At 37.6% G+C, this 26,340-nt stretch overlaps 1 protein-coding gene across 2 annotated transcripts in view; it reads right to left on the bottom strand.

The window, feature by feature from the left end:
- Positions 1-12,847: 12,847 nt before the first annotated feature.
- Positions 12,848-26,340, bottom strand: part of Rab7 (RAS oncogene family member Rab7) — a 61,555-nt gene continuing 48,062 nt past the window's right edge. For both annotated transcript variants that reach the window (XM_081765762.1, XM_081765763.1), the window contains exon 5: positions 12,848-16,662. The gene's annotated coding sequence lies outside the window, so the exon portion shown is untranslated. The remainder of the gene's footprint in view (positions 16,663-26,340) is intronic.

Raw genomic sequence — 26,340 nt, 5'->3', positions numbered from 1 at the left:
TTGTTTCTATATTTCCGTACAACATCTTGGTTACAGAACCTAATTTATATTTGGCAGACAATTTACACCCTGATTTAAGCCAATAAATGCAATAGTTTACTCCACTTTCCAGTTCCTTGATTCAACTCTCCACATACCATTTCTGTTATTCCCTCTGTAATCGCGCTCTGCTCTGCAAAAATCCCTCGAAAACATTATTGCCAGTATACACGAAACCGAACATAATTTTATTTTTTGCTGATATTTTTATTATTTTATTATATTTTTTGGAAATATCTCCTTAGATGGATTGCTTTCTATTATCTCCACTTATTAATAACTGAATTTTACCCATAAACATAAGGAAAATGGAATAATTGCGAAAAATCGTGAGTTACAGTAGACGCGCAATTTTTTTTGCGCATGGGTGTACATAACCGGTGATTAAGTCGTGCATGTGCACATGTGCATTTGCATGGATGAATCACACATTTATATAACCCGTGCCTAAGCTGTTATGTGCACATGTGCATTTGCGTGGATGAAGCACATTTAAATAACCCGCGCTTAAGCGGTTGTGTGCACATGTGCATTTGCTCGGCTACTGCCATGTGTATGACACGTCCATAATACCGTGCAAGTGTATACTTTTACTTTCATTCTCCTAGTATTTAAAACATGAAATACGGCTATAGTATTTTTAATTCAAAGTTAAATATTTTAAAAATTATATTACTCATTCTAAATAAATAATATAAAGTAACCTGCATTTTTCGAAGGCCTACGTACATTCGAATAAATATTCAATCAAATAAATCTGAACACTATAAATAGCTCTCAGCAGCATAAAAAGTATGCAGTGTTCGCTTTGATGAAATAAATGACGTGACAACCGGCGGTCCGGTTCGCACTAACAGGATGTCCATCGTGTCCGAACCCCCATAACTTTTAATTTGTACGAAAATGAGTATAATTCAAGGGCAGATACGTAACTTATTTGCATTTCATACTCTAAACCATCCTCGGACGCCCCCTGAGAGAAATACGGAGCACTACTGTATATACTTCTGCCCATCTTGCTGACGCTGATGATTTATTGAGCTTAAATGATAGTTTTTAGCTTTGTTTCTAGAGAAAGTGCCTAATGTGCTACCAACTATCGTCGGTCCGCTGTCGCTTTTTGGCGGATAGCCACCGAAGTGAAGGAAAAATCACGGTTCGAAGCGGAAATCCACCGAAGCGGCTGCCATCGTTGTAATGTTAAATTATAGTTGTCGTTTTTCCTCCAGGCGGTGTTATAGAGATTTTTCGACGAATGACAGCTGAATGACTATAAAAATTCCGTAACGTCCGCTGAGCTAGGATATAAGATCAACAGGTGGCAGCACTGTACTGATATAACTACTGTCAGACAGGTCATAGGTTTACAAAATTATTTTTGAGACCGATTACAGCTGAAAATGTGGCATTATTTATTACTGGGCAAACATATCAAATATACTACCTAAAGCTTTGCTCCTTGCAAATAATAAACTCAATAAGTAAAATTCTCACTGACAATTATTAGTTACTTCTGATATACTTGGAAGGTGATGTCTTTGGTGTTACACATCTGCCGTGTCGTGACAAAACGCTGTAACTTTGGCGGAGAAGTTTTGCGAAAATGAGCCGTAAAGTTTTCATTCGAAAATGTGATCTGTATCGTGTAGAACCAGTGTAACTAGGCAATAATGGTCAACCAATCAGTTTTCACCAAATTTAATCACACAACATGAATTTACGTAACATTACATGTAACCACGTGTTTCCAAAGTCAAGGTACACTGGTTCTACACGATACAGATCACATTTTCGAATGAAAACTTTAAGGCTCATTTTCGCAAAACTTCTCCGCCAAAGTTACAGCGTTTTGTCACGACACGACAGACATGTCACAGCTTGCCTCCTTAACGAAACCTTTGTTAAACCCACTTCATCTTGTTCTATTCTCGCTACACTTTACTCCGCCATGATAGTCATATAGAAGCCCTCAGAGCCAATGGTAGAGCTGCAATAGGTTTTCGACACACAATCCCGTTTCGATCACATAAATGTCCTATCTTACATCTTCCAGAATATAATGAAATCTTTGAGTTTTACGTCCCACGGTTATGCCGGTTAGGCTAAAGGAGACGGTGATGATGAGTAATGAATGAAATGGTGGAATGAAGAAAGAGGGAGAACCCCGAGAAAACCCACGCACACGGTTTGTCCACCACAAAGTTCACTTGGCGGGGGCTGGGATCGAACTCGGGACCCCAAGCACCAGAGGTGAACGCTCTAGCATTGAAACACCGCGGCCCGGCCTTCCAGAATATATCACCACATTATATTTCCGTAATATCGCTCTCACTCTTGCTACCATCTATGTGCACCCTGGTCTCCCTATACCTCATGCTTTCTTCTTACAGATTTCAAATACTTATAAACACTTCACTATTCTGGCCGATGTCAACTTTCATACTCGTTCAAACGCCTACCGAACCTCCTTTACTGACTTTATCACAGTCCATACCATAGGCACTATTCTCGCTGTACTCGCCCTATCAGCAATACCACTCCCAATATAGCAATTGTTTCAAAAACCATCATTAATCGTTGCACTATAGATCTTCTGGACTTAATCGGAAGTGATCATGCACCCATCGAGCTCATATATCATTCAGGTCTGGCTCCTGCACAATCCTTACCTTCATCACGTCTATCATTCCGTTATGACAAAGCCGACTGGCCTCAATATCGTTCCTATCTTGAAAATGCCTTGGTCGATTCCGAACCTCCTACTACACCAGACGAATTTACACAACAGGTTGCTCTGATAACCACTTCCATTTAACAGGCATCTGCACTTTATATCCCTCAATCTGAATCAATCCCATATCGTCCAAAACTACCACCACAATATCTACCTAGGTAGCTTTAGTCCGTCGTCACGTCAATCTTACCGCGAATTTCTTCGCACCAGAAATCCAGAAATTCTAAGACTACATCACCAACTTCAACACACGGTTCACAACTATGTTTCTGCTTACAAATTGCGCCAGTGGGTTAAAACTTTTTAATCACCTATCCGATACAACTCATCCTACTCGCTACTGGAAACGGTTCAATGCTCTTTCTGGCAAACACTCCAAGACTCTATACCCGATTCTTTTACACAATACGCCATTGCATTCCGACACCGAAAAAGCCAATGCCTTGCGGACTGTCTCCAAACTATATTCACACCCTCAGAATCAGATACCATAGGCAACAATCATCCAGTAGATCAGTGGTTCTCAAACTTTCCGATAACGCGTACCCCCTGTTTACTCGGAAAATAGTCTGCCGATCCCATTGCAATTACTACTGACAAAAACAAGATCAAGAAAAATAATGCAATTACACAATTTATTCTAAAGGTACATGATCGTTTCCTAATGAACGAAATTTCGATTGCAAATACAGTAACTTTCAAGACTTAAAATCAATGTTTTTTTTTTTTTTTTAAATTCATTTGATAAACAATGTTCTCAAATGTGAAGTCACTAATGTGAGGAATGTAATACTTGTGTTTTTCAATAATTGATTTGAAATCTGGAATACGTTTTGTCACCATCAATCTTAGGTCCAATTCCACATTAAGACCATTTCGTTAAGGTTTTAATACTGTAAATAGCAGAAAAGAAACCTCACATAAGTGAATCAGAAAGGTATCAAATGTTGCAATGCCTTTTTAGACAACTCTTTATACTCACAACGCACACGCAACCAAAAGCTACCAAGTTCATCTTCTTTGAAGAGGGTTTCCATGAAGTATCGCAGGATAGTTCCAATTGCTGTTCTTGTTTTGTGCTAGAGCGATTCATATCTTCTATGTCATGGATTTCTACATTAGTGAAAGGATTTTCAATCCCACCATTACGAGGTTGTGGGACGGAGAAATATTCTCAAAAGCTTGCAGCTAATGTTCTCAGTGTACTACAAGTGTTGTGTGCATTTCAGCAGAGCTTTTCACCTGAAGAATCAAAGAAATCCTTGAGCACTGGAAATGATGAATAGTTATTGTTTTCTATTAGTACTGCCCACAGCTGCAGTTTCTGAATCTTAAAAATAATTCTTCCATTATAGCTGCGAGTTCAATTTTATTACAACACATTTCAATTTTTAGGTGTCGCGGAGCCCCTGGCTAGGTCTCACGGACCCCACTTTGAGAGGCACTAAAGTAGATCAAGTTGATCTTAACTGTCCTTCACTTTAACTCTCTCATACACTTCCCAATCATGTTCTTACCACTCCCATCACAGTATCAGAAATCACCTGCCATCCAGCATAAACGCAATACCTCACCAGGCTTCGACTCCATCACCTATCGACATATTAAAGAAAGCCCCATTATCCTATTCACTCTGCTGGCACTCATTTATACTTTAATATTACGCACAGGTTTTTCCCCCACAGACGAAAGTATCCAAGACACTCATGTTTCCCAAACCAGCTAAACTACCGTCCGATGTTTCTTCCTTCCGACTTATTCAGTTATCTACTTTCAGCAAAATATTCGAGCGCATTCTTGTGAAACACCTACACCCATATTTCCTTGACCGTCAACTACTACCGACTTATCAAGCTGGTTTCCGTCCCCCCTCCTCTATTAACTATCAGCTACTTCGTCTAACAACCCTCACAACTCTATTCAACCACCATGTCTTGTCCTTTTCGATCTTGAAAAAGCTTTCTACAAGGTTTGCCATATAGCGTTAATTTATAAACTCATTAAATTTCAAATTCCGATGGTATACATTCGCATCATTTATCATTTACTCGGCTGTCGCATCTCTTACATTGCCATTAACGAACAGCTATCTCATCCAATTTTCCTCATGCGCGGTGTTCCTCAAGGTTCTGCTCTTTCCCCATTATTGTACATTCTTTTTGTGGCAGACCTTCCACATCTTTTTACTGACGTCCACTTGTTTCAATATGCAGATGATACAGCCTTTCTTGCTCTTGGGAAAACTATTCTGGATATCAACCTCTCATTACAAATAGCCATCGATCGTTTCACTCACTGGTGTTCTAAATGGAAACTCAAGATTAACGCCACAAAAACAAGCTATTGTATTCATACCACCGCGTAAACGCACTTAAGTCCACCGGAATCCATCTCTTCTATCACTTCATGTCCATAATACGCCCATCATTCCCACACGAACCGTTACACACTTAGGTATAATTTTCGACCATCATTTAACTTGGAAGCCTCATCTTAATCGTTAAAACTAAAGCCTATAACCGCATAAATATCCTGAAACGACTAACGAGCACAACCTGGGGACTCAAAGCAACCATTGTTTTCAACACATACAAGACTTTCCTCCGACCCATTCTCACTTATGGTTTTCCGGCATGGATCTTCGCTCCTTCCTCATACTACCAGAAACTAGCCATTTTAGAAAGACACGCTTTCGGCATTTCTCTCCCCAGCCCAACCCGTGATTTATATTTCTTAATATAATTTCCTATACTCAGCTACCATCTCGAAAGTCTCCAATCATTCATCACTCAACGCTACACACATCACCATCCTCTACTGTTTGAAACTATACACCATCTTGCACTTCACTCATCGCCTGCACACTACCATAATACTCCACTTCATCATCTTGCTACGCAATCCCTCCAGACCATCTCGATCTACAGATCCTCGAAGACTATTGTTTGCATGTCCATCTTACCTATCTTTTTCCATCCTATGCACAGAGATTCCATTTCACTAACAGGGTTCTCCACGTTTCCATTAGCCTAGAGCTACCCCTAGGCAGAAGATAACCTCATTCGTCTTTCTAACAAACTTGTGTTGTGGCGTCAGGTGCACTTCACCTTATCACTCATTTTCATCATGCCTTATGATTTCTTTCTTTGCTCTTGTATAATTTCCCACACTCGTTATATTGTGTTTTCTACTCTTACTGAATGTGAATGTGTTTTCTATCCTGTACATGTGTATGTGAATACGAATATGTATGAATGTGTTTCTACCCTTCTTTCTGTATTGTATACTCTTTTGTATATATGCTCATGTCTATACCTTGTTTATGTTCCAGCATAATCGCAAAGATCATAAAGACCTTTCCACCAGAATGATGATGATAAAAGTTTAATAACACAGTCCATAGCCCAACAACCAATCCTTCACTACCATAGTGCTCCCCTCAAATCCCTTCCCTAAAAGAGGGTGTAGCCCTCTTAGAGATTGCTAGCCCATGGCTAGTCTTTAAAAAATTGATGTTACAGCGTAAGGCACCAAATATATAAATTACTTTTCTTTTTCGTTGCATCTCGAATATGCTTTTACATCACCTCTGCACTACGAGGAAATCATCTGTCCTACATGTAAATCATATGGATACTGCGTGTAAATCACCTGTGCGGTAGGTGTAAATCACTTGTGCAGGACGTGTGCATTGCACGTGTACTGCGCACGTGAAGATGTTGAATAGGACCTGTGACTTATGTGCATCACATGTAGAGGAGTGCATTTATACAGTTGATGCACATGTTGCATCCGTGCAATTGTACGTGTACTATACGTGCATTGTGCTGTCTGGGTAGGAGCTAATGTGGCATTAGCTCATATCAGCAGCTAGCATGACATGCATCTAGAATCAAAGTCCATCGATCCTCAAGATCGGAAGTTTTGATCACAGCTGCCAACGCGTTAGCGCGAAAAAGATTACGAAAACAAATGGACCCCTGGTAACTGAGCGAGTATTATGTAATGACGAGTCATGGGAGATACCCAAAACCGCGAATGCTCCGAACTGTCTATTGGTAAATACAACGGCAGCTCTGCGCTTGTGCAAGCCACATATTACATGGTATTTCGTTTGTCATATTTTGAAAGGTTAGATTACTGCCATTGATTATGTGGATATTTCAGGCGACCAGGTACATCTTCGGGTACAGACGTTGTTCCGTATGAACTGTGAAGTCGGCTAACGTAAAAAAAATGCACCAATAAATACAGCCAGTTTTGTTCACGCATGGTTTAAGGAACAACGAAATGAAACTCACAACCTGTCCTGGAATGCTCAATTCTTCGACTAGACAGTGGCGGCGTTAGACTTGTAATACAGGGGGGCAAGAGGAGAGGCTAGGCAACCACGCTTGTTTTGCTTTAAATATTATTATCGATTGTACGTATCATCATTCACCGGATAAAAAAAATGGGACGGCGAAGAGGGGGCGAGAAATAATATTGTGGTGGCGGTCGCCCCTCCAACTCCCCCTGTAGCTCCGCCACTGCAATTAGATTACTCAACATCTATGCAGGCCCGTAGCCAGCCCCAAAATTTAGGAGGGCCCGATCCAATCATTATGTAGTTCATAATCATATAGTTCATCTGCAAGCCTACCGTGAAAATTTTTGGGGAGCCTCGCTATTTATGAGGGTCATTCAATAAGTCCTTAGAAAATCCGAAACATGACACTCGTAGTATCGAAAAAGATTAGTCTTAGTACGCGTCATTCTTCACTATACTGTAGTTAAAGTATCAGCTATGTCCATCACGTGGTTTCATTGTCATAGTCGATTGGAAAAACTTAACTTTTGTTTGTTTAGAAAAACGGAAAGAAATGAGTTTCGTGTGATCATTTAACCTGCTATTTAAAAGGTTTAACACCGAAAGAGATCAAAGCCGAGCTGGATGAAGTTCATAGCACATACTCCCCTTGTGTTTGCGATTGTTAACAAGTGGGTAAATGAGTTTAAATGTGGCCGTACATCATCATTCAGGACATCCAGTGCAAGTGACTTCCTCCGAAATGAATCCATGATATAGTTTTGAGTGATCGACGAATCAAAGTGGGCGAAATAGCTAACGCCACTGGCATATCACAACGTACAACTTTTCAATTGTGCACGAAAGATTGGGGTTGCAAACAGTTGTAAAATGGGTACCTGTCAGTGGAGAATAAATGGAATCGTGTCATTGATTCGGGGGCTGGTTTGGTGCTTTTTCGTCGAAATCCCGACGAGTTTCTGCGTTAATGATTTGGACGAGACATGGTACACTACTATACTCCAAAAACAACGGAACAGTCGAAACAGTGTGCTTTTAAAAGCGATTCAGCTTCGAAGATGCCGAAGACGGTGAAATCGCTGGACAAGTTGATGGCCATTTTTTTTTTTTTTTGAATGCACGCGGATTGGACAAAGGACAAGCGATAAATGGAGAGTATTATGCGTCGTTATTGCACCGATTGACAGAATAAGGAAGAAAAAAGTCCTCACTTGGCCGAGAAAAAAAATCTGTTCCATCAAGACAAGTTTCGATGGTGAGATTATGAATTAAAATTCAATTAGATCCACCGTATTCACCAGATTCAGCCCCAGTACTTTTTTTTATTTCCAAACTTGAAAAAAAATGGCTAGGCGGAAATATATTCACGTCGAACGAGGTCATTGCCCAAGCAGATGCCTATTTTGAGGACCTTTCAAAATCCCACTTTTTTAGACGGCTTAAGAAAGTTGGAAAAACGCTTGAAAAAGATGTCGAGCTAAATGGGGATTATGTTGATATATATATATATATATATATATATATATATATATGGCTATTTCGAAGCACTTATTGAACGACCATCCAATTATGACACTACCAACATACTCAGCTGTTAAATTTATTTCTGATTAATTGCAATATTGTCCAAATCTAAGACATATGAGTGCCGTGTTTATGAGAATCTAATGCACATGTTCTTGTGCAGAGGTAGTATCAAACTTATGGTGTGCAATACAATCGAAATTTGAATTAAGAATCGAGTACAATTTGAACCCTTAGGTTCACCGGTAACTTTGGTATTCAAATTTGTAATTTTTTCTTACGTCACAATATCGTTGCAATTGTCGACTTTGTTCAGTTAATTGTTAGTCTATTATTTCACAGAGCGTTTGAATTAAACTGATCACGAAATGGAGAGCAAACAGTGACATCATATTATGACGTTTGTTTCCAGCGTAAAGTAGTAGGTAACTATAAAATTAATTTATTTCACCACTGATGGATATAACATTTGCGAACAATATTCATTTCATGATTCTGTTTGAAGTGCGCATTAGATTCGCGTAAATATCAGTCGACAGATTAGATCGAGCTGAACAAAGCAATATGTAGAGGTCTGCGCGGATCCGCATTAGTACCGCACCCGCAGCATCTCTATCCGCATCCGCAAGTAATGAGGTAGCGAACTTGCATATTCTATAATAGTCGTGATTTCGAAAATATTTTTAAACACATAAGCACTGTTTTAAGAGAGTTATTTCCGTATTTTCCTAGATTTTAGGTTCTGAAGAATGGTGTAATTTGTTTACTATTGTAATTTGTCCAGTTTGTCACAAAAGGCAAATATAAGCCTGCTGACCAGTTTTCAGATTATGGAAGGGGATGTGCTGTGTTAAATTAGGGTTTTGGTTTCTAACTTCTCAGGCTGGAAAACTTTATTTGAAGACATTCCTTAATCTTCAAGGTCAATGGTCTGAAAATTTTAGGCTTTATCAGAGTGGCTTTGGTGGCATTTTCCATTTAAACAGTAAACAGCGGTACTTGAGGAATAGCGAAGAGGCCTGTCGTTTCGTTCTGCCTAGGTCAGACATGTCATTCACCTACAAAAAGGCTGCTAAAAATATTGAAAAGAGCAATAAAAGGACAACTCTCTCGGGTCATTTCTTGTCCTTTTGCTGTCACAGTCACAAGCTTCATACATACTTATTTTGATTTTAGTTATTTTTTTAACCGCTTTTAAAACTTTTAATTCAAAACAACCGTTTCTTAGTGCTCATTTCACTATCTTCACTTTTTTTTAGGTACGGAAAAGATGTATGAAACCATATCTGCAACTTTATCCGCACAAAAAAGAAATATATCCGCAAATACCCATTTTGATGCGGATATCCGCATCCGCGCAGACCTCTACTACTCTCTCTGTCTCTTTCATACACACAAACAAACAAATGGGACATATACCGATCGATCGATGTTACTGAACAAAATGATTTGCGTGACTGAAAGCTCATGCGTAGTTTTCGAGAAAATGGAGAAAAAACAATTTCTTTGTAAACCTGAAAATTATTGGTCTACTAAAATTCTAAAAAAGTGATCTTTTCTTTACCAAACCATAAAATTTCGTAACATTTTCAAGTGCGAATTAGGCCGAATTTTCATGAATGCGATAGAAGCTTGCTTTGCCTGCGATTTGTAGCGTCAAAAGCTGACACTGGACATTCTTGGTGGTGAATTTTGACGTTTTATACAACAAAATTTTCCAGTCTGTAGTTATATTTGTAGATTAAAAAAATAAAAATAAAATAATAATAATAAAAAAAAAAAGTGATCCAAAAGCTACATTTCTTGACTTTTATGACAGTTTTCTGATTTCGGGATTTTCGTGACCGATAGACGCCCTGATGTACTATAAATTTAGCAAATTCCACTGTTAACTAATTTTTAATGGTGATACACTATTTTAAATGATAGAGTGAAACATCAAATGGAGAACGGTGCTTTCTAGGAGGAAAGGGCAAAACTGGTTTCTAGGGGAAAAAAAAGTCTTTTCACCGAAGCCGATTTCGGTTTCTTCCTTACACCGGTTCGGGTTTTCAGTTTTCTCGAAACGAGTTTTGAGTTTTTCCTGAAACCATTGTGATTTTCGCCGAAGCCTATGTCCGTTCTTGTACTAGGGCTCCTAATTTCCAAACAAGTTAACGAAGAAGCACGGTTTTTAAAGAACTTTTCACAAAAATAGGTTTCAGTTTTTCCAGGAACCGGCTTCTAGTCTTTTTATTTTGTCAGTCCCCAACATTTATATGTCTGCCGATTGCAAGTACCCAAAGGTTGAACACGACTAATGTACAGGATTTGTCCGTAAAGTTATGAGACTGGACGCCGTGCGGCGCTCGTTGCTAGCAGCGCGCTTTCCGGAGGGAGAATTTGTCGTGGGGCGTCTACGCTACGCAACTTCCTGGGCGGCAGTAGTATCCGAGCACTGACGCAGTGAAGATCATACGTGGCACAAAAGTTGTTTTTGACTTTTCGTCACGGCAGACGAACCGCCAACGCCGTTTTCTACAAAGAAGTTCTTGCGCATCTGCACAGACCCATCAAACGGAAACGACCTGAGATTGTCGATCGCTGGAAGCTCCGCCAAGACAATGCTCCAGCCCACACTACCTTCATTGTGACCACCTACCTGGCCCGATAGAAATTGCAACCTTGCTACAGCCATCGTACAGCTCCGATGTGAGCCCACTAGTCTTTTTTTCTTCTCCCCAAAGCTCAAGAGGAGCCTGAAAAGTCACAGTTTCGACGATGTTCCTACCATCCAACAGGCTGTCACAATCTCTGAATGCGGTTACGGCAGCTGACTTCCAAGGAGTCTTTGCAGTGTAGGAGCGGTGTATCGACTACTTAGAAGAATTGTAACAATATCTACCGACCCGATCAATGAATTATTTTTACGAGACCGTCTCATTACTTTACGGACAAACCCTGTATAATACACCATTGTTAAAGAATAGATAGATGAGCCTGGAATGTATCTGTGTCTGCTCTATTCATAAGCATTTTGTATTTATTAGAATAGAAAGTTACGGAGATTATTTATTTTCCTTGGATTTCTGGAATATTAGAAAAAAAAAAAGAAAAAGAAAGAAAGAAAAGTAAGATCCAAAAAGTGAGAACCAACTAACCTGGGATTCGAACCACTAGTCGAGATTTTGTTAAACGTACATATATAATACTGGAGATAATTACCTTACATATATGATGAGATGACTTCCTCAAAAGTTTTCTTTGTTCTGTGGTAACTTCGACACTGTTATCAATCACGCCGGTAGGCTGTTAACGTGTCTGTGGATATCTTTCTATCTGTCTTGTTCTTTTTCCTAAATATGACCTTTTGGGAAATACATGGTACTTGACCTTCTTGAGGATTTTGTAGTATTTTAATATCAAGAAAAGTGCTTGGGCTCGAACGGGTGGACGCACAAAAAGGAAAGCATATGTAATGTTAGCACCCCGGAAGCAAACAGTGATGTCTGTTTTTCTGCAAGATGCTGTACACGTCTACAAGAGCAGGGCAAAGTAGAGCACATGCCATAACTACAGCGCGTCTATAAAATCTGATCCCGGCCCACTTCTGCGGAAACGGTTGGGTGGATGGAAAAATCGGCACACATGTATCCCATTATTTTTCGAGGTGTACATTTTGAATGAAAAAGTTTTGCCCCAGGGTTCCAAACAGAAACCAACTCACAATTTTCAAAAGGTACGGGAGAGGGGGAGGGGTCGAGTAGCATATCATTTGAAAAGTATTGTGAAAAGAAAACTGCAACAAGTCCCGAGTCTGTATGCGCACCGTATGCAAAATGGTGGTCACAGACTTTTATGACAATTGTGCTGACATTTTGACTGCCTACCATTTTGTACAGGGTGAGCGTCGACTTGGAAATACGATGCCACAGAAAGAAAACTCCATATACACGTTAATACCCTAGTAGTGTAAGTAGCGACACTGACGAAGTTGCCACAGACCAACGAAAACTTATGGATATCTTCTGATCGGATGCAAGGTAAAGAAATTTTATTTCCAACGCTGGCTGGGTTAACCCACAGAGGATCAAGCCCAGGATTATGCATATCAAAAACGCGAGTCAGCCACTTCGCAACGAAGAAATACAAAAACACTAATGGAACAAACAATTATTCCGCAAGATACTTCCATAACACAGAACAGCGGCAATGCTATTATTTTATACTTAGCTGTTGCATGTTGATTATATACATATATAAACAGTATTACTGATATTTATTAATTACCTTATCAGAATACAGTATGTATAACTTTCTGGTATATACAAGGCAACCTACGAATATTAAATTCTATATACTCCCTGATCTTCCCCATTCAAGGTGCCTAAAAAGCTGTCATTCAAAATGTTTCTTGCACTTCACAATTTTCTTCTCTTTCTAAAGAATTTTAAATTGCCTTCTTAGAAAACAATAACATTACCAATAATACATTAGTAAACTTGAAGAGTAAAAAAGAAATTACAAAGAAAAGACTGTCGTAATATCAATACACACAGACGGAAATACCAGCATAACTTTTTAAAAAGTTTTATAATGATAATAATCATAATAATTGTATGTACAAAACCACATACAATGATTTACTGACTTCAGCAATAGATACAAAAAGTTATTTTTGATTTCTTTATTTTCACTGCGACTTAAGAAACAGTGTTTTCTAAAGCACGCACAGAAAAAAAATAATAATAAACTAACTTAAATATTACTTCTAAACGCACATAGTAAATTGAGAAAACAATTTTCATCAACACTTGTAAAAGTTAGCTCTTAGCACAGCAAATTAAGTCATGGGAATCAGTTCCGTTGTTTCATTTTTTTTTTTTTTTTTTAACTTCCTAAAATAAGTTCATTCTAAATGCTTTAATCATACACACGCGGATAGTTACTTTCAAAATACAAACGCTTATTTTATTGTAACATTTACTTTTTATGTACATAAAAGTTGTTTGAAATTTGAATTGAACCATGCACAATGGTAAATGAGAAATATCATTAACATATGTAAACACTTGAAACTTCTAAAAGAAAAAAATATTAACAAATCTGTATTTGTAGTATTGTCTGAATGAAAAAAAAAAGACGTGTATACAGTCTTATTCAGAAAACGGGCCACATACTTGCTTAAAAGCGATGCTCATTATCTCATACTCATATATGGGATAGACTAAGATAATAAGATCAGAAAACACACTAACACCATCAAATTATAAATTTGTCTGCGAGTACGAATAGAAGCTGAAGCTTTCAACAGAAAATCTGACTTTGAACAAGACACAATTTGATATCATCTTGAAGATTGTGAACATTCATCAAAATCTGGCTTGTCATCACCTAAGAAAATATTCTTCAAAGCTGCGTTTCAGCAATTACCTGATTTTATTATTATTATTATTATTTTCTTTTAAAAAAATCTAGGTATACACTTCCCACATTTGGATATTTTCAAGTTTTTATCTGAAATGTTCTTGAAAGCAACTCAATATGTAGTTCCGACTTTCTTCAATTATCACTTCAAAGTAAATTTCTTTTAACATGTATAGAACGTTGCATATGATCAATAAATTTTGTGTTAAACAACACAATCGTTCAATCTTCAAGATAGTTAATATCGTTATTCATAGTTATTAGGATCTGCACCTAAGCAGCAAACAAAACATCAACTGAATTTCGAAGTAGTAGTTATTTTTAAATGTTCCATTTTGAAAAAAAAAAAAAAAAAACTACATTATAAACAAATATATTTATAATTTTTAAATAAAACAATAACAATTTGATTTCAATCACACGCACATACACGCACGTACGCATTCGCTGGGTGGATTATACATCTGTTTTATCGATTCATTATTTTCCACCAACATGGGAAAATAACATTAAGGTATGTATATATATATATATTTATATACAAACAGGTAGAGTATAACTTATTGTGTATGTCATCCCATCCCTGTCTCATTTCCATTCTAAAAATAGTCAAGTGAAACTCCAAATGCACATCAGAATTGAAAGATATATATTTTACGTTGGATACCGTATGTACCATATAACCAAAAGCAAAAGCTGGGAGATACCATATGATGTTTTTTTTGTATCACATGTGAAAAAAATATATCACGAGAAGTGCCGTATTTACCCCAACTATTACGAAATAAATCACACATCTTCATATGCTTACGTCTGTTTACCAGTAAAAGCAGAGTCATATTTAAATATTATATCACGAGGAGAGAGAGAGAGAGAGAAAAGATACGTTAATGGTCAGCCAGAATCTCAATTTAAAAACCAGAAAGTATATTTCGTCATTCCGGAGCCTTTCCAAATTACACTGCCACATGTAAACCCAATTTAACTTCTGACTGATCATATTCAAGGAAGGAAGGAATGAAATTTGAGAGGCTCGACATTAAAAAAATCTTCGAACAAGGACAAAAATGATATATCAGACCTAACTACGCATACAAAACGACCAGATCCACTGAAATATCTATTCACTGTTTCGCAGTATTTCGTTACATATATGTGCTGTATCAAATCGAGGTAGTTCTCTACAGACACAGTTCTGAAAGTTCGACGTACTATACCCAGGTATAATGTACAAATTTACATGAAGATGACAAAATTATTTTCTCATACACGCATTCAAACACTAGTTAGTGTATAATTTAACTGCCATCATAATTATTTACACTAACTGAATATTTATTTCTCTTTAGTTAGGTCGTTCGTGTTTGATTCATACAAAAAGATTTCCTGTCAAAAAGCATGCGGTAGAAAATATATCTCGGCGAAATTTCTAAACTTGGCATGGGCGTAATAACAGCAATGTTTTGCCAGAACCGATAACTATTTTGTGTACAACATACTTAAAAACACACTAGTAAAATGTACCTATAATAAACTTACACTACAACTAGTCATTCACATACTGCTACTAAGCAATAAGATTCGTAAGTTTCATTCTTCCAACGCACTACCACTTTTCATATTACACGTCTCGAAAATGATATTCATGATTTTACAGAAATTTCCCCAAGACTTAATCTAGGTGTAAAATTATACATCAGCATAATCCAATGTTTTGTATGGTTATTATGAAAACGCAATTTCCATAATTCGAATTTCACATACGCAAAATACGGCTTAACATTAAGAATTACGTTCTACTCTTCGTGGTGCTCGGAAGAAAAAGTGAAAAGCATTTTATGCGGGATAGAAAGTTTACGACGTATAGATCCACAAGGTATTTTATAACATTTGGGGTCCTAGCAAATACATGCGGTAAATACAGCATCTCGTCATTACAAATCTTCTTTTAAGATTGTTTTACTAACCAAAATTAGTAACGATAACAAAATCATTTTAAATAGCTATTTCTAGTTAAATCTTAATCACTGCACACACCTAATTAAGGTGTTTTAAAGAAAATATAACCAATTAATTCATTAGAGATGTGATGTTAATTAGGGAAAGAACTGGGTAGATAACTATGAATATATATATATTTAGATGTTATATAAATATATATATAATTCTTTTCTGTTGCCACTTGAACCAATAAATCACTGCAGTCACTATCCTTTGCTCCACCGCTGAATTCAATTCCTTTATCTTCTCTCGCTTTAACATAGACCGATTATTCAGTGTAGCAATCTCTGCTAAGCCCATGGCAAACTATTTATACTAAATATGTATATATATATATTATATATGTGTGTATTTTAGGTTATTTATTTATATTTTGTATTTTTTTTTTCTTGGAAAGGGTGCACAATGAAATACATCAGGTTATCACAAGATCATTCACTCTCGTATCATATGTAAGTGTTCCCAGCTGGATAGCCTCCACACGAACTTTTTTTCTTTCTTTTTATATTATATAAATCACGAAAACTTATACTCGTAACAAACGTTCATGTGATAATTTTGCAGTTTAACATCCTAGAAAAAAGATACGAACATTTTCAACTTTTGCAACTGTGGAGCACATTTTCTTCCTTATCGACATGACATTAACCTGAAAGAGAAAGAAAAACTGACATTTAATAATATGAAGTATAAATTCAAAGACATCATAATATGCGTGACACTATATAAACCCTACGCATTAATTCTGTGTAATATGTGATCCTTTTTAATTCAGCAGCAGCTCTTTTATCTTTCTGAATAACTACAAGTTTGGTTACTGATAGATTACTACCTAGTCTTACCATAAATACTGGGTGATATCAATAAACACAAGTAACTATTCCTGAGAAGTCCTGCTCGAGAATCGGACTAACTACAGCTGGAGTAATCTCCTCCCTCAATTTCGTATCAATAAAACAAGCCACTACTCAGGTCTGGACTGCTCCAGATTTATGAACGTTCACTCGCGTTTCCTCTGCGCGTAGCAGTGAGTCGTATCAATAAAAGAAGTGATTACTCTTTTCTCCCATCCGTCGCGCGGTCATTTCGATGTTTTTAACCTATGGCGTAGTATCTTAAACGCCACGGAAGGAGTAAGTAGCAACGACAGTTTCAATCAAATTGCATTTGTGGATATTGTAAAAGAGTTTCCAGTGGTATTTTCAGTCACAGTTACCAGAAAGTAAACGAAGGAATGCCGAAGCTTTGAAGGCATTTACAGTGAAATGCAACGAAATATCAAATACATCTACAACTGAGACACAAATTCAAAAGAGAATTTTTACATCGAGAATTTTAGGATACTTCGAGCGAGAATAATAATAATAATAATAATAAAAAGGGAAACAAGAAAGTAATATTGAAACCATGGGAACGAACCTATTGGAGCTGATGGATGTTGATTCGAATCCAGCAATATCAAGATTAACATGACAAGCACATATCACGTGTTGTCCAAGGTCTTTGTAGATTGTTTGGCTTTAAAAACGAAATCAGACACTTGGCCCCTTTGTTTCCTTTTAAAAAAAAGTCCAGCCAGTCACGTCATAAAGCACGTCCATCTGATTGCGTTTTCCACACCATACGTGTCCCCTCTCGCCTTGACATAAACAAAATACATTCTCATGTATACACCCTTCCTATCAACGTTGAGTTGAGTTGTTGATTTTGAGTTTAACGTCCTTTTCAGTAGCAAAGCTATATGAGACGGGACCCACTGATTAATGTGGAATCCGAACCACATGAGCTCCCGCCGGGAATCGAACGCGGGTCTCCCATGCCAAAAGCCGCTTAGCCACGAAGGAGCTCTTCCTATTACTGTATTCGTCTCCAAAATATTAGGTTTCTTTATTGCCACGTGTGTATAGTCAAATGCTCCGATTGCAGTCGGAAATGTATATTGTTCTTGCCACTGCCTTCGCTGTTTGCATATTACGCACATTTTCAGATTTCGCAATAATCGCATCCATTACACTTGTAGTAGTCTTAGACACAGTACTTTGAGCCACACCAGAATCCCCTGACATTCCGACCTGGAATCTCGGATCACTCACGTAACGCAAGAAAACCCGCATCTTTTCCTCATTACGTAGTGCACCACCCCGAATTTCGGTTGATTCTCTTAAAAAATGTTGTGCTAACCACTATACATTTTCTTTCATGAACCTATAATGTTTTTGTAATCTCCATTTGCAACATTTCTATGCAGTTTACAAATTTTTCTACGTAGCAAAACAATCATACTCTGACATATTTCGCACGGAGTCACCTATTTAGCTTGCTCCACAAATTTGGAGAAGTTACTAGCATCACAGAGGAGTCTGATTTTTATTGATATCAAACGCGGAGTAGTTACTCGGTTCGAGAATAGAGGTGTGGTTACTTCAAAAGGGCGGGGCTTCTCCGAGGTCAGCCGAGACGAGTAGTGCTCAATTCTCTTTTTATTGATACCAATGCGAGTAACTACTACAAAATGAGGAATAATGAGTAACTTCTCCGTTTTATTGATATCACCCACTGTCCCAACATTTGAGAATGGCTGTACTTCCGCCCGTACAAGCGAAAGTCGTCAAAGCGATGCCGTGAGCTGTGAGTCATTGCTGGACGAGCTGAAGCAGTGTAAAGGTCAGTTGTAAATATTTAAGTGGAATGGGGCGTGTATAAAAATCATGTGCCCGTGATAGCGTTGCACAAGGAGGGGAAATCATCAGGAGATTTTCAACTCTCCAGAAGCTTCGAATTAGAAAAAATAAATAAATAAATAAAATAAAAATAAAAAGTTTACCGCACTACCCAGAGCTTTGTTGAGACTGAAATTGTGAAGGATCGCCCATGGCAAGGAATGCTATGCACAGTACGAACATCAGAAGGTGTGAAAGAAGTGGCGGCGCGTGCCCGACGAAATTCAGCTAGGAAACAGTCAGACCTGCTATACACTATAGGCTAGATCCTAGGAAATCTCTTACGATTTGTCCTAGAGTCAAAATCTCAGCGTGTATGGCATCAGATCACATGTCATTTTTTATGTTCTGAACGATCCTATGAGGTTTCTCTTGTTTAGAGCACGCTCTGTTTTGGATAGAAAATTCGTAAGATTTCGATTTAAGACACATCAAGTGAAAGAAAGTGAAAACAAGCAGCTGATAAAGTGTGTCATGATAATTTATCTTTTCATTTTTATACTTTTTTTTATTTTTAGAGGTGTACAATTTAACAATATAATGCCTGGTTTCAATATCTGTAGGATGTGCAGTATAGTTAGACTAGGAATTAATTAATTTTGTACTTTTATGAAAGAGAACCATCTCATGATATTGAAAAACGTCATTCGGTCAGACAAAAACTCCTCACGTGTATGGCACAAAAGGATAGGATTCCCTACGAAATATGTTGTAACATTTTTTTTTTTTTTTTTTTTTCGAAAATAAATCCTAAGCTATTTCCTAGGATACCTCATAGTGTATAGCGGGTGTTATGGCTCGGGAGATAAATATATCGAAAAGGTCTATATGTGTCGTACGCTAAGCAGGGACCTGGGACTCCATGCTTACAAACAACGCAAAGACATCCCTGACAAATGAACCGAAGCACCAGAGGCTTCTAAAAGCAAAGCGTTTACTTAAGCCTTACGCAGCAAATGGACACCGTTGTATCCTTTTTTACTGACGGAATGATTTTCAGTAGTGAGGAGACTTTCAATGCTCAAAATGACAGGATATATGTCACATCCTCTAGAGAAGCTTGTGAAAAGGCTCCAATGATTCAGAGAGGTCAGCATCCTGCCTGTCATTGTGAGCCACCAGGGCACAACTTAGCTCCATTTCTGTGAAACGGGAGGGGGGGGGGGAGCTTAGAACGTCAGCCAAAGTGTACCAGGAGACAGTGCTTCAGAGATTAGTCAAAAATCTCATAAACACCCTTTTCCACGGACAGAAATGGAGCTTTCAGCAGGACTCAGCCCCAGCAAACAAGGCACGGACAACCCAGCAGTGACTGGAGGCAAATGTTCCGAACTTTATTTCTACTTTAGATTGGCCTTCTGCAAGTCCGGACCTAAACCCTTTGGATTACAAATTGTGGTTCAAGCTTCAGAAAACGGCTTGCAAGAAGACATTCCAATATTGAAAGTATGTAGCGGTTTCTTCAGAAGGCAGCTGAAGATTTTCCAATTGATGTATTGAGAAATGCAACTGATGAATGGCTACAAAGACTTAAGGACTGTGTTTATACTAATGGTGGCCATTTTGAATAATTACTCGTGATTTTGGTTCATAATGCATTCATATAACTCATGCTATTAGAACATTAAAATATCTCTAACCATTTTGTGTCAATGTACTTAAAACTTTACGACAGTATTTATGGTAAGACTCGGTATTACTATTTATTGATATTGTAATACAACTGCATTACATAATTTAAAACAATTTATTTATTGTTTTGTTAATTTGGGGGACTGCTTATGTTATTTATTACACGGGGTGTCCACTAAAATTCCAAAATGAAATTTCGTGACCTTTTCTTTACCAAACCATGAACTTTTAGTCCTTGAGCCAGACCCCGAAAAATGGGGTGTCTGGTTTCATTTAGAGGGAGTAAATGCCACCTGCATTTCTGAGTAGCTAATATTCTGAACTTTCAGATTTGGCATGATACTTCTCTTAAAGCGGTAGCTTTCAGGGGGTAAACCCCCCCAATTTAGAATCTTACAGACATTTTTTACTTAGCTCAGTGGTCTTTTGAAATACCTATATGTATGTCCACTTTAGTCATAGAACAATGAGTTATACCTGTTTTGATTCGGAATTAAATAGGCTTTAAAGTGATCTAACACACTTACCTATAGTACTGACGAAAGGGAAGTAATAAGGGAAAATTTAAGAAAAATTCCCTAAAAATACCTTTTTTACCATTTTCTTCTCTTATTACGTGGCAACACTGCATGAAGAGTAAAGAACACTTATATTTCAGAGGAGCGAATACTATAAGCTTTTAAATATGGTATGATACTTCACTGTGGGTGGTAGCTTTCAGTTGCTAAAACCCCCTTTTTAGATTTCTAATGAAAATGGTAACGAAATCCCGTGGTCTTTCGAAATTCCTCTATGTTCGTTATGATCACAGAAGTAAAAATTACGTCTCTTTAGTTTTAGAATTATATAGGCTTTTAGATGATTAATACAGTTTTCAATAGTACTGACGAAAGGGAAGTAATAAGGGAAAATGTAAGAAAAATTCCCTAAAAATTCCCTTTTTACAATTTTCTTCTCTTATTACGTGGCAACACTGCATGAGGAGTGAAAAACTCCTATATTTCAGAGTAGCCAATACTGTAAGTTTTCAGATATGGTATGATACTTCACTCTGGGTGGTAGCTTTCAGTTGCTAAAACTCCCTTTTTAGATTCTTAAAGAAAATGGTAACGAAGTTCCGTGGGCCTTCGAAAGAGAAAGATGATCGTGTAGCCCTACCTGGAAATATTGTGCCTGGTAAATGTACTCAACTTGCTTGGGATAACATTGATAGGTTGGAGGAGACCCTGTCTGGAGCGGGAACCACTCATCGTGTGAATGGAATAGCAATACAGTTAGAATCAAAGTCACAAATTAGTAGTCTGGTTACAACAAAAATGGCAGTAAAGACAAGACAACGAACTTTTGTTGGTGCCACGAAAGAGCTAACGCCTTACATTCCTGGGAAAAGAGTTGGTCCAGTTGTAATTTGGTATGATGATCCTATTTGTGAAGAGTTCGTTGCAGCGTCAAGGTCTAAGAATTTATTTTGGATTATGTTGCGGTGTATAGATCCCCAGAATCAGCTAATTCCAAGTTGGACTGGATTCAACATCAATCTACTGAGGGGTCGTGAAATTCAACCAACAAGCTTAGCTACCTACCAACAATAAATTCGCCAGCAACCAGTATGACTACAATACATGGGATACTAAATCGTTCACTCATCATAAAGAAGCAACTACAACTTCAGTCTTTAGTTCTAACTGCAGATCAAGCTATTTACTCAAAAGCAAATTAAATTGTATGCAAGAATACTGAAAAGTACCGGACAATAGTTTTAAATCTTGGAGGATTCCATACTATTTGTAACTTCATGGGCATCATCGGTAGACCATTTCAAGATTCTGGCTTGTCGGAGCTCTTATCTGAATCAGGAACTGTTGCTGAGGGATCCATAATTCGAAGTTTACAAGGGAAACACTATAACCGTGCTATCGTTTGCACAAGCTAGCATTTGAGTCACTGATGAGAATAATCCTCAATGAATTCCGGTTATGGTTACAGTCCGAGTACATAGATATCTTTCCTGTGCTGAGTCTAACACATCTCAATTGTTCGAGGAAATAGGAGACGCCACTACTGAGCAGTTATCTCAAATTTTGTCAGAACAGTCTTTTGTAACAATTTGGAAAATGTTTGAAGCATATCTGGACCACCTAAGGCACGAAAATGGTGACCTATCTTCCTTTTGGATATCCTACGTCGATATGGTAGATGTTCTTTTAATGACAGTTCGCGCAACAAGAGAAGGTAACTGGCCGCTTTATCTGGTAAGTATTCGAAAGATGATCCCTGGTGTTTTGCATATGACCATCTAAATTATGCACGCTATCTTTCGGTATATTACAATGAAATGTTAGGTCTTAAGAAAAATCATCCAACTGTGTATGAAGCATTTCAGAGAGGCGAGTTCTCCGTCCAAATGGGGACAGTCAATCCATTTGGGAAATTTCCAGCAGACCAAGTAATTGAAGAGACTGTCAACAAAGATACCCAAGGGTCTGCTGGAACAATCAAATTTAGCACCAGGCAGGCTGCTGTTGAAAGGTACTATTTAGTTTCAGATGTAAGGACAGAATTTCTACGTATCCTTATAGAAGCCACAAATTCTTCGCTAAAAAGTAAAATCACTCATCATGACCTTTCACCATCGAGAATCAAGAAGGATGAAAAAAATGTTTCGTCGATGGTTGAAATATTGACGAAGGAATGGACAAATCCTTTCAAGAAATCTAATCTGCTAAATATATCTTCTGGTATGGTAGCTTCTGTAGACATCACAAACGACTTACTTAATGCTTATGAGAAAGGTGAGAAAGCATATAAGAACTTTAAAGAGCAACGCCTCCAGAAAGGTGTGCAGCCAGAGGCATTCCACGCTCCAATGCGTAAGCAAGGATTAAAGACGTTTGCCCATTCAAAGAAAAGTAAAACTATTAAAGTTAAAGGGAGAGACGTTATTCTGAAAGCAGGCAGGGGTATTTTTGCCCAGATGGCTATAATAGCTCAAAAAAGGAATCTGAACATGAGGGAAGTGCTTGTTTATCCTCTTGGACCATTACCTTGGTCTCTGGCAACGCCACAGGGAACCATTAGGAAAACCGTCAAGTCAAAACTGATGCATATGTTAAGTAGAAACTGCGAGTCAGAAACAATACCGGAAGAGACTTCAGCATACATTGTTGACGCAATGAGCCAGGTGCACAAATTAATGGAAGTACCTAAAACATTTGGCCTCCTAGCAGAAAAGTTACTTTCAAAAATATTACTTGATTCTGGTCGTTGCCCTCGTGTTTATATCATATTTGATACCTATGAAAGTAGGTCTATAAAAAATGCAGAAAGAATGCGGAGAGTCTCTGAGGACAGTATGTATATTCAAAACATCATGGCTGGACATCCAGTCAGAAACTGGAGAAAATTCTTGAGCAACACTAATAACAGATGTGAGCTCATCCACTTTCTGTGGAAAGAATGGCAGCTTTCAAAGTATACTCAAAAACTGGGTAACAAAATTGTGTTTTTAACATGCGAGAAGGAGTGCTGTCAACTGTCTTCAACATTACCAGTGACAAACATTCCAGAATTATGGTCTTCACAGGAGGAAGCAGACACAAGACTTGTGCTTCATGCGTTTCATGCTCTTAGATCAGGCTGCTCTACCATTATAATCGACAGTGAAGATACAGATGTTGCAGTCAAAGTACTGAGCACCTTTGACGAACTAACAAAGCATGAACTAACAAAGCAAACATATTTTCCTGAAGAGTGGAACATCTAACCGTCTTTGTTACCACGATATGAACAAGATATATCACGCAAATGGGGAAAACATTTGCGCAGCCTTAGCAGGATTTCATGCTATCACAGGCTGTGATACAGTGAGTGCTTTTGCTGGTAAGGGAAAGTGTAAAGCTTTTACACTTTTTAAAAAGGGAGAGTTTGTACAGGCACTGAAGGAACTGTCAGAAAGTTTTGAACCCAAGAAAGAGACGATGGATATAGTAGAAAAGTTCGTTTGTAGGTTGTATGGTCACAATGTGAACTCTGTAAATGAATTAAGGTACTCGCTGTTCTGTGCAAAGAAAGGTTTAGTTGAATTCCATCTGCTACCACCATGCAAGAAGGCTCTTGAGAAACATATCCAGAGAGCTAACTACCAAGCAACCATTTGGAAGAAAGCACTGGAAGCGAATCCTGACATACCAAGTCCCAATCTTCATGGCTGGAGGACAAACGCATCGGGTGAGCTTGACATCGATTGGATGGATTGTCGGCCTGCACCAGAAGAAGTGATGGAGCTGTTGTCGTGTACGTGTGCTAAGAACTGTGTGCCATCCGATTGTGAGTGCATGAAACATGAATTAAAGTGTACTGTGACATGTGAAAAATCCAAACATGTGCCAATTATCAAGATGAAGAAATATCTGAATTGTTAGACGAAGTTGTAGACTCAGATGAAGATGAATGAATCAAAATAAAGGATATACGTATTCAACAAACACTGTGAATATGCAATTGGCTACAAACTATATCATAAGACACGCCTATTTTTCCATGTGATTATTATTTTCATGGCATATTTGAATGATGATCAACATAACTAATGTAATGTAAATAGAATGTTATTTAGATCTTGATATGTGAAGAATATTTCTAATGATGCTGTAAACATTACCATACTGAGTTACGAACTTCTCTTTAACCTACATACCGCCATGATATTTTACAATCAAAATATTTTCAAAGTTAAAATATTATGTTTTCGAAAAGTTTATAAAGCATATAGATCTATTCTCTTGCACCATTCAGTTCACTTCAAACATCAAGCAATTTACGAACGGTCTGTGGAAAAAAAAAAAAAAAAAAAAAAAAAAAAAAAAAAAAAAAAAAAAAACTGAAAGACATAACCCCCCTTCCTGCATCCGCTTATCTTTCCCTACAGAAACTTTAGAATTTTCTGATCTTTCATGGTCAGTTATTCAATTATATAAAACCAAGATCAGAAAACTTATTACAGTTTTTTTTTTTTTATACATCAACTTTTCTCGAAATCATTACTAAATTTTCTGCCTCTCAGGGACTAAAGAATCTGAAAAGGGGGTTTTATTCCTTGAAAGCTACCGCTCACAGGCAAGTATCATACCATATCTGAAAACTTACAGTATTGGCTACTCTGAAATATAGGAGTTTTTCACTCCTCATGCAGTGTTGCCACGTAATAAGAGAAGAAAATTGTAAAAAGGGAATTTTTAGGGAATTTTTCTTACATTTTCCCTTATTACTTCCCTTTCGTCAGTACTATTGAAAACTGTATTAATCATCTAAAAGCCTATATAATTCTAAAACTAAAGAGACGTAATTTTTACTTCTGTGATCATAACGAACATAGTTAGAGGAATTTCGAAAGACCACGGGATTTCGTTACCATTTTCATTAGAAATCTAAAAAGGGGGTTTTAGCAACTGAAAGCTACCACCCACAGTGAAGTATCATACCATATTTAAAAGCTTATAGTATTCGCTACTCTGGAATATAGGTGTCCTTTACTCTTCATGCAGTGTTGCCACGTAATAAGAGAAGAAAATGGTAAAAAGGGAATTTTTCTTAATTTTTCCCTTATTACTTCCCTTTCGTCAGTATTATAGGTAAGTGTGTTAGATCACTTTAAAGCCTATTTAATTCCAAATCAAACGAGGTTTAACTCATTGTTCTATGACTAAAGTGAACAGATATATAGGTATTTCAAAAGACCACTGAGTTAAGTAAAAAATGTCTGTAAGATTCTAAATTGGGGGGGTTACCCCCTGAAAGCTACCGCTTTCAGAAAAGTATCATGCCAAATCTGAAAGTTCAGAATATTATCTACTCAGAAATGCAGGTGGCATTTACTCCCTCGAGATGAAACCAGACACTCCCTCTGGCTCAAGGACTATTTAGTAACATTCAAGAACTACTAATACTAACAATACCTACATTCTATAGCACTTATT

The sequence above is a fragment of the Thermobia domestica genome, chromosome 7, assembly GCF_964235325.1.
Source record: "Thermobia domestica chromosome 7, izTheDome1.hap1.1, whole genome shotgun sequence".
Classification (NCBI taxonomy): domain Eukaryota; kingdom Metazoa; phylum Arthropoda; class Insecta; order Zygentoma; family Lepismatidae; genus Thermobia; species Thermobia domestica.
This window is presented reverse-complemented; position numbering and strand designations above follow the sequence as displayed.